A 13,389-nucleotide genomic window follows, 5' to 3' on the forward strand; every position below is an offset into this window, starting at 1 on the left:
TTATTTTATTTTTGTTAGTGTTGTCTCTTTCATTTATAGTTGTAGAGAATGTAAATTAGGATTAAAGACGTGAGGGAGGCCTTGGGCCCATATGGCTCACAGAGCATGGTTTGGTTAGGTCTGCTTTGTTTTATAAATATGTAATCAAACTGGATTTCTGGAGTCACTGCTGTGGCTCTTCCATAATTTTCTGGAAACGTCCATTACCTATCCATCTTCTCCTCTGATAAGTTTGCAGAAGTCAAGCCCAGCAGGCCACCAGTTCTCAATGAAGTAGCTATTTCTATGAGGTAAAGCAAAACTTCTGGTTAAAATGAAACAGGTCTGCTCACTCAGCTGTATCACTTCAAAGAGAAAAACAAATAAAACCCAGCTTCCTGTCATCTCCCAGCATTAAAGGATGACAAACTACAATTGCTTTCCATTTTGACTAGAAGCAAAACTACAGATGAATAACAGAATAGATTAAAAAGCCAAACACACTGAAGTAACCTCTTCATCAGCAAAAGTTAACTAGTTAAAAAGAGTGAAAGAGTCCCACACCAATACCTCTCCACCTCCCAAAGAAGGTAAGAAAATAAAGAGAAACTTTTTTCTAAACATAACCTAAATAAAACCTTCTAAATTATAACCCAATACTATACCTAAGCTACTTAAATCTGCAATACTTTTCAACTATCTACAAGGGATAAAAAATAAACTACTAAAATAATAGAATTGTACAAGCTTATCCTATTCTAAAGAGGACTTCCTCTTCCTGCTACCTGACCGAGGTTTGGACTATTAGTGACCACAATGGGGACTTTTCAGGCACTCTGAGACACGTCACCACTCTACCTGAATGTCTTCCATCCTGACTCACTGGCCACTCATTCATGTATTCACCATGTACTCATTCATTCATTCAGTGTCTATTCTCTGTCCCCAAATACTGTTAAAGGGGCCACATGGAAATATTATACACATTTTATGGTCGTTGCTTTAAAAAAATTTTTTTAAGTTTATTTATTTTTGAGAGAGAGACAGAGTGTGTACAAGGGTGGGGGAGGGCCAGAAAGAGGGATACAGAGGATCCAAAGCAGACTCTGTGCAGTGAGTGCACAGCCATACACAGGGCTCGAGCTCATGAACGTGAGATCATGACCTGAACCAAAATCAAGAGTCAGCCCCTGTGGTTGTTGCTTTTGGATGATGCCCACATTTGATTACTTTGTAGAGAAATAGCATGTGCTTTTTCACAACTTTCCAACCCCACCCTGACCCCTTAAGGCAAGAATAGAAGCTTTTCATGAGAAGGCAACCATGTTTTGATCCCTGTTCTTTTAGAATGTAAGTTAGAGGGATGTCAAGAACAGCTGTGGAAACACTTCGATGACAATTACATTAATTAGATCACCAAAGATCCTGGGCAAGCCATACTTTCTACCCTCCACATCCTTACCTATAGAAGAGTTGAGAGTAATTAAGGATATTTTTTGATGTGTGGCTCACAACTACTTGGGGTGCTTTTTTTTTAAATTTTTTTTTTTGATGTTTTATTTATTTTTGAGACAGAGAGAAAGCACGAGCTGGGGAGGGGCATTGAGAGAGGGAGACAGGAACTGAAGCAGGCTCTGCGCTGACAGCAGAGATCCCAATGTGGGGCTTGAACTCAAGAGCGGTGAGATCATGACCCAAGCAGAAGTTGGGATGCTTAACCGACTGAGCCACCCAGGCACCCCTGGGGTGCTTTAAAAAAAAAAAAAAGTACATTCCTAGACTCTACTCCCAGAGTAGAGCACCCCAAAGAGAGTCTTATATGCTGCAAAGTTTGACAACCACTGAACTAATGATCTCCAAGGTCACCTCTAGTTCTAAAGGTCATGACCAGGTCTGCCATGTAGCAGAGAGACTGGCACTGAGAGGGTGAGATTTTTTATTGAGGTTGGAGACTTGGGGTTAGGGAGATAATTTTGGAAAACAGAACTTGAGAAATTATACAGTTGAGTATACACAAAAAAATTATACAGAAACAAGTGTGATATCTACCCCTCAGAAGAGTAAAAACAATATCATTTTGAAATGAATACTTCTGGTGTGTTTTGTAATGGAGAATGCTACTAAGAATAACCATTTTAAAAATGTGTGGCTGATAAATTAAGCTATAATTAGAAGGAGAATAAGAGAATAAATTCCAGATGCCTCTATTTCATGTAGCAGCACCACGACACTTAAGCAAGGGCTGTTGTACTGAAGTTGGAAATGACAAGTGTTTGCCACAGAATGGAGTAAATATTTTTGGTAGAATGCCTTTAATCATCATTCTGGTGGTGGATTATACTTCACTGGTGAGAGAAGGAAAACAAACTGAAGAATCTTAGCATTAACTGAGGAAACATAACATTTTGATTTACAGTTAACGGTGATTGTTTGGAAACTGTCATTTATTCAGCTGTTTTGAGAGCTGCTGAAATAAAAAGCATATTTCTGGGTCAGAAAAATTACAAGAAGGAAAACATTTTAAAATCCAATAAATCCTGTCACTAAGTAAACCGACCTCTCTAGGCTGGAAGTAGCCATACACATTCGCTGGGATTTTCAGTCTCTCCCAGAAATATGATTAATTATTGAAGAAGCAGGGTTAGATGGGTTAGATGATGCCCTCAAAACAGACACAGTGAGCTCTTGCCATATCAACACTTTAGGCCACGTCTATTATCTCTTTCTCCGACCTAAAAATTACTTTCGAAAATACACATGTCCTTCCAAGTTTTGATATGATGGCCCTCTAGAGGGGTCTAACCTTATTACATTTGCAAACCTGTGCATCTTTTAGAGCTCCCAGGGCATCCTGACAGATGCAAAATTTATATAATTATTTTCTACTTAGAGCTCAGTGAGCACTGCATCCTCTCTGGTAGTACAACAGCTATTAACTTGTGGAATACGTTGCACGGTACTTTTGTAAATAATGCTATGCATCCCAATTTGTATTGTTGCCCAGAAAAATCATGTACAGCCCAAATTTCAACTACTTTGTCCCACTGTCTGCTTAAGAACACTATCTGCTTATAGCACCATTAAATATAAAAAAGAGTACAGATCTCATTTCAATCTTCAAAAAAAATTTTTTTTCAGTTTATTTTTGAGAGAGAGAGCCAGCGTGTGAGCGGAGGAGGGGCGGAGAGAGGGAGACACAGAATCTCAAGCAGGCTCCAGACTCTGAGTTGCCAGCACAGAGCCGGGCATGGGGCTTGAACTCACGAGACTGTGACCTGAGCTGAAGTCCAACGCTTAACTGAGCCATCTAGACGCCCCACAGGTCTCATTTCAATCTTTTACAACGGATCTTTAGGTAACCCCCTAACCATCTCCCCTTTGCGTAAGTCATTCTACATTTCTGTTGCCTCCTCGATCCATGCCCTCTTTGGATCAGCCCCTCAACCAGTTGAAAAAAAAGAGAAAAAAAAAACAAAAAACACTATCTACAGCACTAGAAGGGTGCCTGGTATTCCACAGGAACTCAGCAATGCCTCTCCAATAAATAAATGGGTTATACTACTTATCACATTGCTATAATAATTTGTCTCACATGCCTCTCTTGGTGAGAGCTGTTCTATTCATAGTTGTATGACTAGCACTTAGTATGATGCCTGTACATAGTAGGCAGTTAATAAAATATCAGTTGAATGAATGAGCTGCAGTCAGCAAATCAGAAGAGCTGTATCTTTTTACTGAGCTCATGTAGGCATCTCTGACTCATTCACTTTAAAGCCCTCAGTTCCCCTGCCTAGGAGTGTAGACCCACGGGTCATATAGGTATGTTATTGTCAATAAAAATGGATTTCTCCCACTGGAAACCTAAGTTCATTCAAGTTTGGTTTCTCTCTCTTAGTCTTCAAACGTTATGAGAGTGACATTAAATTATAGGTTAGTCTTTGTCCAAAAAGGAGTGGGCGGAGAATATGCCATAAAAAGAGTATCAAAGGAGAAGGAAGACAAGCGGAACTAAGATCTGATATTCGCACTATGAGCCTAACTGTACTACTATAACTCCATGAGGCAGTATAATCACGCTCATTTTCACAGATCAGAAAAATAATGTTCAGTTGGTTGGGAAATCTGATGAAGACAGGTTAGCCATTAAATCTCATACTTTTGCTACTATAGCATACAATGTAGGCACAAAAGATGCCTTCTTACTTCAATATTCTCTTTTGTGTTGTACTTCTTCCACTTATAATTATTTATTATTCAACCAAATTAGCTAACATTTACTCAGAGCCTACTATGAGCCAGATACTAAAGCTCATTGCTTTAGATATATATTATCTTTGAAAAATCGTATGAGCTTTGTACTGTCCCCATACCATTGATATCAAAACTGAGTCTTAGACTTACTTTGAATATAGTTCATAAGCAGTAAGCAACAGAACAAGAATTCAAACCCTGATTTGTATGAATATAACCACTGGTCTTCCCACTTTACCACGGTGAGCATTGCATTTTTGTTAAAATAAATAAGGGTGAAGCTTCAGGTAACCCACCCAGAATTGTCTCTGAATCTTGCCATTGCCTTGGAAGGGAAGGAAAAGTTCTGGTAAGGGAAAAACATTCCAGCTCATCAGCTGGTACCTTTGACCTCTTCAGTGTATACAAACCATGTCATAGTAATAAGCCCTCAGCCTTTAGGGCAGAAAAAGGATGAATGGAGTGGAGAAGTTTTGTGCAAGTCACTTTATATAGAATAAATAGGAAAGTGAGTTTAAGTCACCAGATATGTGATGATGCAAAGTACTTCATGACAGGTAAATATTAGTTCTGAACAATAACTGAAAAACACAAGGATGATCCTCAAAATGATATCACCATAACTTGCAAAATATATAATAAAATATTGACCATCCTTGCAGAATACACCTAATAAGCTTTGAACTCTTTAGTAAGTTTAATATAAATAAGGAAGTAGCATTTCTGTATGCTAAACCACCTCTTTTCAAAAGCATTTGGAATTGACAAAATTAGTTTAAAAGTATTTTGAAATTGATAAAATTTTTCAAATTGTTTCATGACTTCTACCTCTACAGAGACTATCTGAAGCTTCACTTTTAATCCAAATCAGTTTTCAGCAAGGTATGAATTTCAAATTAAAATTTTGACCCTTTTTCATCTAAAGGCATTTTTTCCCCATGTGACCTCACGGCCATTAGAATCAAGAGTAATCTAAGTATCATACTGTTCCTGATTAGCAACTTTGTATCATGTACATTCCAGAACTTCCTTAAGAGTTTCTTTCAGATTCTAAGAAACAGCAACTGCGTTACACTAAAATGCTACTTCTCACATGCCCTTCAAAAATAGTTCTGTGACTCTGCATGTTATGCTGATGGAATTGGCAATCATAAAGTCCCACTGCAATAATATGAAAATTGCTCAAGTAATCATCAGTCTATGCCCAAGAGCTAAGCTGTTCAGGCTGCTTTCCCATAATGTGTAGGAATGGAATTTTACTTTTCTTAAGATAATTTTTTTAATTTATATATATTTTTAAAAGTTTATTTATTTTGAGAGTGAGAGAGCACATGTGCATGCACATGCATGCAAATGAGGAAGAGGCAGAGAGAGAGGGAGAGAGAGAATCCCAAGCAGGCTCTGGGCTGTCAGCGCAGAGCCTGACACGGGGCTCAATCCCACAAACCGCAAGTTCATGACCTGAGTGTAAATCAAGAGCTGGACACTCAACCAAGTGAGCGACTCAGGTGCCCCAAAATTTATGTAATATTTTAAAAACAATTTCTTTGATTCTGGAAACTACTAAATGCACTAAGAATAACAATGAACTTTTAAAAACATATTTTCCAAATCTGATGCACAGTCTGACTGACAAAAAGGAGTGTAATTACAGATATCTTTTTTAATGTTTATTTATTTTTGAGAGAGAGAGGGAGAGACAGAGCATGAGTGGGGGAGGGGCAGAGAGACAGGGAGACACAGAATCAGAAGCAGGCTCCCGACTCTGTGGGCTTGAAGCAAGAACCATGAGATCATGACCTGAGCCGAAGTCATACACTCAACCAACTGAGCTACCCAGGCGCCCCAAAAGGAGTGTAATTAAAGGATAACAAGGTAGAATTTTTGAAATTGGGACTGTTCTGAAAAATCTTGGGACTTAAGAGTGACCATGACAATCATATAGCATTTTTCACTTATTATCCTTTAAACAAGTAGTCTGCAATTCCTCAATGTTAGCAATGCAGTGCTCTGAATTTAAAATGATAGTAGTAAATCATCAGAATCTGTTCTTTATGTGTGAAAAAGAATTAAGGCATGCAGAAAATGCCTTATGGTGTCTTTGAGTGCTCATGCATCAGTACACTCTATGGCTCTGAAAAACTTCTTGGAGAAGACGCAGAGGCAGATTCATATTTGCTTCTTAGGAGAGTCATAATATGCGTCCTCTACTTTCAAGTTTATTTCCATTTGCTCAATCAGTGATTCTGCTTCATTCATAAGAATCTTAGAGTTAGGAAATCAGAAAAGATGAATCTATAAGCTGTTTGCTGCCACTTACTGGATAACCACTCTTCTTGCCTAAATAAATGGAGAGGAATTTTTAACTATTTCCTGATAGTCATATTTATGAACGTTCAAATTTCTACAAGGGTCAGAAAAATGTCTGGGACAAAATTGATAAGAAAATTAATTTTCAAATCTGTTATATGTCTTCTTGATAAAATACATACTCCCTCCTGGTATCTAGTTTATTTTTTGCCCAGGAGAAGAAAAGGAGAGTTTGTATCTAAAGGAGAAGATCTAGGAAAGAGACAAAGGGTAGAATACCCTACAGAATAAGGAGCAAAGAAGAACATTAGCAGTTAATTATAACTCCTAGAGTGTTCCGAGAGCACAAAGCTACAAAATGGGAAGCTCTTCTCAGAATGAGTATCGTCTATTGCCTCCACCACTGATGTTTGTACAGTTTATTTGCTTTGGTACAGAATATTCCAGTCGCATGGTCACGTCATTTACCGCAGGTCAGCTCCCCCACTTATGCAGTCCCCAAAATGTATGAAAAAGAAGCCTTTGACCACTGTCACAAACAGGTGTCTAATCTTTCTACTACTACATTTTTTTGCTCTTGGTTGTGCCTCAGCTGTTACTGAGGTCTGCATACTTAAAGCTAGGAACATCAGCTCATCCAAATATCCTACTTGGGGGTGGGGAGTGATTTTGGCTTATGAGGTAATTGTAGTCTTTTGTGGACATCTGTGTAAATTTAGTCAGAATGCCTACAGTTCTCATCCCCAAAAAAGTTTTATCAAAAATATGTTATCAGAAAAAAAAATTTAATTGAGTTAAATTAGCCCTGCATGACAGAATGTTATATATCTGAGCTGGAATCACCTTTAAAGGCAACTCATAATTCTTAGATAATGGAGTAGTTTCTTCTCCAAGAAGCTAGTAGTTTCTTTCTCTCATACAGGAAGATGTTTTTGAAGTGAAGGACAATGCTGATATTGATGATAATTAACAACATGGAGCTCTTTGCATGTGCTAATAAGCATCTTGCATAGACCATTGCATTTACTCTGTACAACACTATGAGTAGGTAGAAGAATACGATTTGACAGATAAAGAAACTGATACTCCAAAAGGCAGAGCAACTTTCACAGGGTGCACAGCTATGTAAGTGCAGAGATGGGACTGTTACTGATGTTGACAACAGAGCACACCTCTTAACCACTATGCTTTCTTACATCCCCAATTAATTTAGGTAAGTATTAATATTCTCGGCATAATAATTTTCTGGCTACCATTTGTCAATATTACAATTAATGAAATATATTAGCTTGTATATTTTTTAAGGTATGTACAGAATAAGCATCTATATCTCTAAACCAGATACATTTGGGGGGATTATGACTCTCACTGGGCTACCTCTACTCTCATCTCTCTCCTCACACTCAGTCTATCCCAAGCAGACTTTGTGCCCACCCTCAAGGGTGCTCCTCATTCTGCGTCCCCGTGGCAGCAAAGGCAATGTCTCTACTAGAGAAAGGGAAGAAAGATTGTTGGATAGATCTGGTACATTTCACAGTGGGGACTGGCATGACCTGCCAGCGATTTGGATGTTCTGGAAAGGAAGGAATAAAGGCTATCTCCAGGTTCTTGGCCAAAAGTCCTAAGTGGACCATTTTATGAAAAGGGAAGCTTGGGTGAAGAGCAGGCTTAGACTCCAAAACCTTTTTTTTGAACATGTTAAGTTTGAGGTGTTTATGAAACACTGAAGTGGAAGAGTCAAGGAGGCAATTGGTTTGGGGCGTGGAATCAAAAGACAGGTCTGGGTCAGAAATTAAGAGTGGGGATGTGTATTCACAGAGATAGCACATGTAAACACCTTCAGCAGTCTTCTCCTGACTTCCAGTCTGGGTTGGAACCTCCCTGTGTCCAGCATTGCACTCTGTACTTCCCCCTCTACTGTGAGGATGATTTCCTCCTTTACTGACACCATCCCACAGCCAGAAAGTGTCCCCCATTCAACAGTGAGCTAGTTTCATGGGGCCAGTGACTGGTCTCTCTTCACTACTGTGCTCCCAATCTGGTTCTGTGAATGCTATTCACCCAAAAAGAAAGTGGGTATCCAACATTAGCCCACACTCAAGGCAAGAAAAATAAGCTACACCCCTTGAAGGGAGGAGTTTTAAAGAATCTGTGGACGTGTCTTTAAAACCACCGCACTTGACAAAATATTCTTATGCTTTCGTTGGTTTTGAGTTTACACAAGCAATCTCTGAGTGAGTTGAACACTGAAATTTCACTCTCAATTTTTGAGATGACTAGTTATGAACCAAATTCTTAACTCTTCTCAAATTTGACCACAGGGTTATCTTTGCTTTGAGACCAAACTTGGAATTACAAAAAACTTTATGACTTACAGAATTGTTCTTACTTCTAAACAAGTATACATGAAAGAATACTCAAGATTGATTAATTTCATTATTAGTTTACATTGATAATCAGAATAATACTACCTTTCTGCCACCAGACTTCTAGAAGACAAAAAAGATTAAAAAAAAAAAGAATGCTTGCCAACCTTGCAAATGCTGAGTTTTAATTGCTAATTTACTTTTGTTAATTTACAATGGGCAGTAAAATGGTTAAGTGCTGTTCTTATCAATATCTGCTCTTTCAAGAAAGTTTGCTGAGAAGTGGAAATACTACCGCTAGTCATGAGGTTTTTGTTTGCTCAAGGATTAGTAAGGCAAAGAGAGCCAAAGGCCAGCTCTAGAATCTGTGTGATGTTATATGTTATCCTAATATATCATTAAATGAAGGCTCTGCTAAATCTTTTAAAAAGAAGTTGGTACAAGTCTCTTATTTTTTTTTTTTTAATTTTCTTAATGTTTATTTTTGAGAGAGAGACAGAGTACTAGTGGGGGAGGGACAGAGAGAGAAGATGACACAGAATGCAGAGCAGGCTCCAGGCTCTGAGCTTTCAGTACAGAGCTGGACGTGGAGCTCAAACCCATGAACCGTGAGATCACGACCTGAATCGAAGTCGGATGCTGAACCTACTGAGCCACGCAGGGGCCCCTAGAAGTCCCTTATTTAACTTCATTCTTAAGAAACTATTTTACAATGTCATAAAATCATTTTTTAAAATATTTTTATCAAGGCATTTTTGCGAAAGCACCAATGGAGGTACAAGATCATCATTTACATGCTATAAATCAGGTGTTAACTTCCTGTTTTCTTCTGAAAAGAATCATTAAATTTTTTTGCACTCCATTTTCTCTGCCATCATTGAATTTTCCTATATTCAACTACTATTAGTATTTCCTGCTCTTTCAGACCTGACCTGAGCTTTTCTCTTCACTAGGTAAAGTGCCAGATTACAGAATACTGTCATGTAGATATATTTTCACTGGTTTAAAAAATGTACTCTGTGAGAGCAGCAAAAAAGAGTAATTCCAGACCCTCATCTGTTTTTGTGTTGAGGGTCCCTGGACCTCTTCCCATTAGATGAGCATTTGCTTCCTGCTGGAATACCTAAAGAGGTGGGAAGTTGGTGCCTCACATGGCAGCCAGTTCCATTTTGGGACACCCATAATAATTTTATATAGAACATTTATTTTTAAATAGACCGATCTGCAACCCCCATTATTATTATTATTATTATTATTATCATTATTATTATTATTTTGAAGGGGACAGAAGGGAAGAGAGCAAGGGAGAGAGAGAGAATCCCAAGCAGGCTCTGCACTGTCAGTGGGGCTCAAACCCACGAACCATGAGATCACAACCTGAGCCGAAATCGAGAGTTGGATGCTCAACCAATTGAGCCATTCTTCTGACTAGCTGATTCTAACTGATTTCTCAGGCTGTGCTGCATGATCTCATTCCTCTTCTCTGACTCGGGTACTTCAACCACTCCACTCTTTTTCTTGTAGAACAGTGTTCTTCCAGCAGTTTCTCATGTGTTAGATTTCCTCAATCCTCTCAACCCAGAAACCTGTATCCTTCAGGACTGCTCTTTTTCAGTAATGGACTGTCAGGAATCTGTTCCCAGCTCAGAGTTTGGTCACACAGAGCCAGATCTTCCTCTAGCCAGACTACACATAGGTCCAACCCCACGGAATGATACTGCCCTTATCTACACACACTGGGTGGGAGGGAGGCACTAACAGCACAGGACCCAAGGCTTGTTGTGTGGAGGGAATCGTGTGAAGCATTTAGCCCAGAAGCTGATATATAGTAAGCATTTAGTAAATATTAGCCATGTATGTAATTTAAACATCGAATCCTGCTCTATTGTCAGCATCTGGTGGTGGAATGACTCACAGGAACTTCTCTGCTCCCAGGCATGGGTCCTTGGGCTTCCTGCCTTGGAAATGTAGCAGCCAGAACCACTGGGAAGGTGAAGAGCTTCCCCAAGGGTGACTCTTCCAAGCCTGGCCACCTCCCTGCCTTCCTGGGATACAAGGCTGTCATGGCTCACACAGTATGAGAGGTCCACAGGCCAAGATCCAAGGTGAACAAAGACGGATGTTGTGGAGGCTGTGGCCATTGTGGAGACGCCACCCACGGTGGTTGTGGGCAACAAGGACTGTGTGGAGACTCCTGGAGGCCTCTGCGCCTTTAAGACCATCATTGCCGTGAGCACATCAGTGATGAATGCAAAAGGTGCTTCTATAAGAATTGGCCTAAGTCTAAGAAAAAGGCCTTCACCAAGTACTGAAAGAAGTGGCAGGAAGATGATGGCAAGAAGCAGCTAGAGAAGGACTTCAACAGCAGGAAGAAGTACTGCCAAGGTGATCTGTGTCATCACCCACACTCAGATGCACCTGCTTCCTCTACACCAGAAGGCCCGCCTTACGGAGGCCCAGGTGAATGGAGGCACTGTGGCCAAGAAGGTGGCCTGGGCCCGTGAGATGCTAGAGCAGCAGATGCCTGTGAACCAAGTGTTTGGGCAGGATAAGATGATCGATGTCATTGGTATCACAAAGGGCAAAGGCTACAAAGAGGTCACCAGCCACTGGCATACCAATGAGCTACCTTGCAAAACCCACGGGAGGCTGTGTAAGGTTGCCCGTATTGGGGCATGGCATCCTACTCAAATGGCCTTCTCTGGGGCTCGGGCTGGGCAGAAAGGTTACCATCACCGCACTGAGATCAATAAGAAGATCTACAAGATTGGCCAGGGCTACCTCACGTAGGATGGCAAGCTCATCAAGAAAAATGCTTCCACCGACTATGATCTGTCTGACAAGAGCATCAACCCTCTGGGTGGCTCTGTCCACTACAGTGAAGTGACCAATGATGTCATCACGCTGAAAGGCTGTGCAGTAGGAACCAAGAAGCTAGTGCTTATTCTCCACGAGTCCTTGTTGGTGCAGACTAAATGGCGGACCTTGGAGAAGACTGACCGTAAATTCATTGACACCACCTCCAAGCTTGGTCATGGCTGATTCCAGATGGCGGAGGAAAATACAGCTTTCATAGGACCACTTAAGAAAGACCAAATTACAAAGGAAGAAAGAGCTTAACGTCAGCAGCTGATTGTGCAGCTGGTGGAATCTCAATAAAAATTATTTTCCAGCGGTGGGGAGGCGGGGGATAGAGTCCTCTTTTTTATCAACATACTGTGGGAAAGAACTGTCACCTCCTGCATCCTGAATACCAGGATACTCTGAATGTAGCCCAAATCCAGATTCAGCTCCCTCATTGTACATGGCTCACTCATACTGAGATTATCAAAACTCCTGAGTCTTTTATATACATGCTCCTAGCTGACCACATCTTTCTCATCTGCACTTGAACAGTTTGTTTTGCTGTTGTTACTCTTAGTGTGGTTTTCAAAAATTACTTAATTTTAATATGTTAAGCACAACCTATGGAAATCATTTTGGATTCTGTGTACTCACTGTACTTTCCAGCTGAATGGAACTCCTGGAAACTCCAGTTGTTGTTTGCATCCCTGCTTCTGAGACTTTACAGGATACAGTGTATTCTTTGCCAAAAAGAATAGCTTCATTCCTCACAGCTCCTTGCCCGGCTGGCCTGGGAGCAGCTGCAAGTTCCCAGTTAGCTTCAGGCTTTGCATGGTGTTCTAGGCTTCCATGAATCCTCTGGTGGTTCCTCTTCCTTATGCAACCCATGTGTGTTTTCTGGTGGGGCCACTTTTCACATATTGTTTGCTCAGTAAAACTGTGGGTCATGTCAATGCCAATCAACTCTCACCCTCCTGTTTACTGTATCAGTTACCATGTCCCACTCATCAGGCTCATGGGAGGTGACGGAGTTGCTAGAGAAGATATTTATGAGGTTTATGCAAACCCCCATTCCCTACCCCTAGCATTAAACTTAGACTTCCAAAACACATGCTCACTTTCTCCCTTTTGAGAGGACAAAATACTTACAAGTCAAAATTCTAGTTAATTGGGTTATCTTGGACAAATTTAGGAACTTTTCTGGACACAATAAAATGGGGGGGGGGGTTGGACTGAGATTACCCCAGTTGCCTAAGGAGCAGAGAATTCTGTAATTCATCTTAGTTCTGTTTCCACTGAAAAACTAGTCTCGTGTTAGGGTCTCTCCAATCCTGTGGGGTTATAGTATCAATATTGTCCAGCTTTATTGTTTGTTCGTAGCTTTGAACCAACAATGCAAAGTGATCCATGATGATCATAATTTCCAACACAAGCCCACAGCAAAAATACCTTGGGTGTCTCAACATTTTCAATTTTCTGGGGTAAAATACTCACTTCCAAAAAATTATTTGCATATAGAAAATTATTGCTTAAATGATATGCAATCTGAGTTCCACACTTAGACATGTATACACTTATTTACTGGAATTCCCCATTGGTTGCCCCATGAGACACCTCACACCTAACATCTTTCCACACA

At 40.2% G+C, this 13,389-nt stretch overlaps 1 long non-coding RNA gene and 1 pseudogene across 1 annotated transcript in view; one reads left to right on the plus strand and one right to left on the minus strand.

Annotated features, from left to right (window-relative positions):
* LOC122210666 overlaps nucleotides 1–13,389 on the minus strand; it is a 237,897-nt gene that overhangs the window by 165,722 nt on the left and 58,786 nt on the right. The window lies entirely within an intron of this gene.
* On the plus strand, nucleotides 10,813–12,026 carry LOC122210661 (annotated as a pseudogene).

This window comes from Panthera leo, chromosome F2 (assembly GCF_018350215.1).
Source record: "Panthera leo isolate Ple1 chromosome F2, P.leo_Ple1_pat1.1, whole genome shotgun sequence".
Taxonomy (NCBI): Eukaryota; Metazoa; Chordata; class Mammalia; order Carnivora; family Felidae; genus Panthera; species Panthera leo.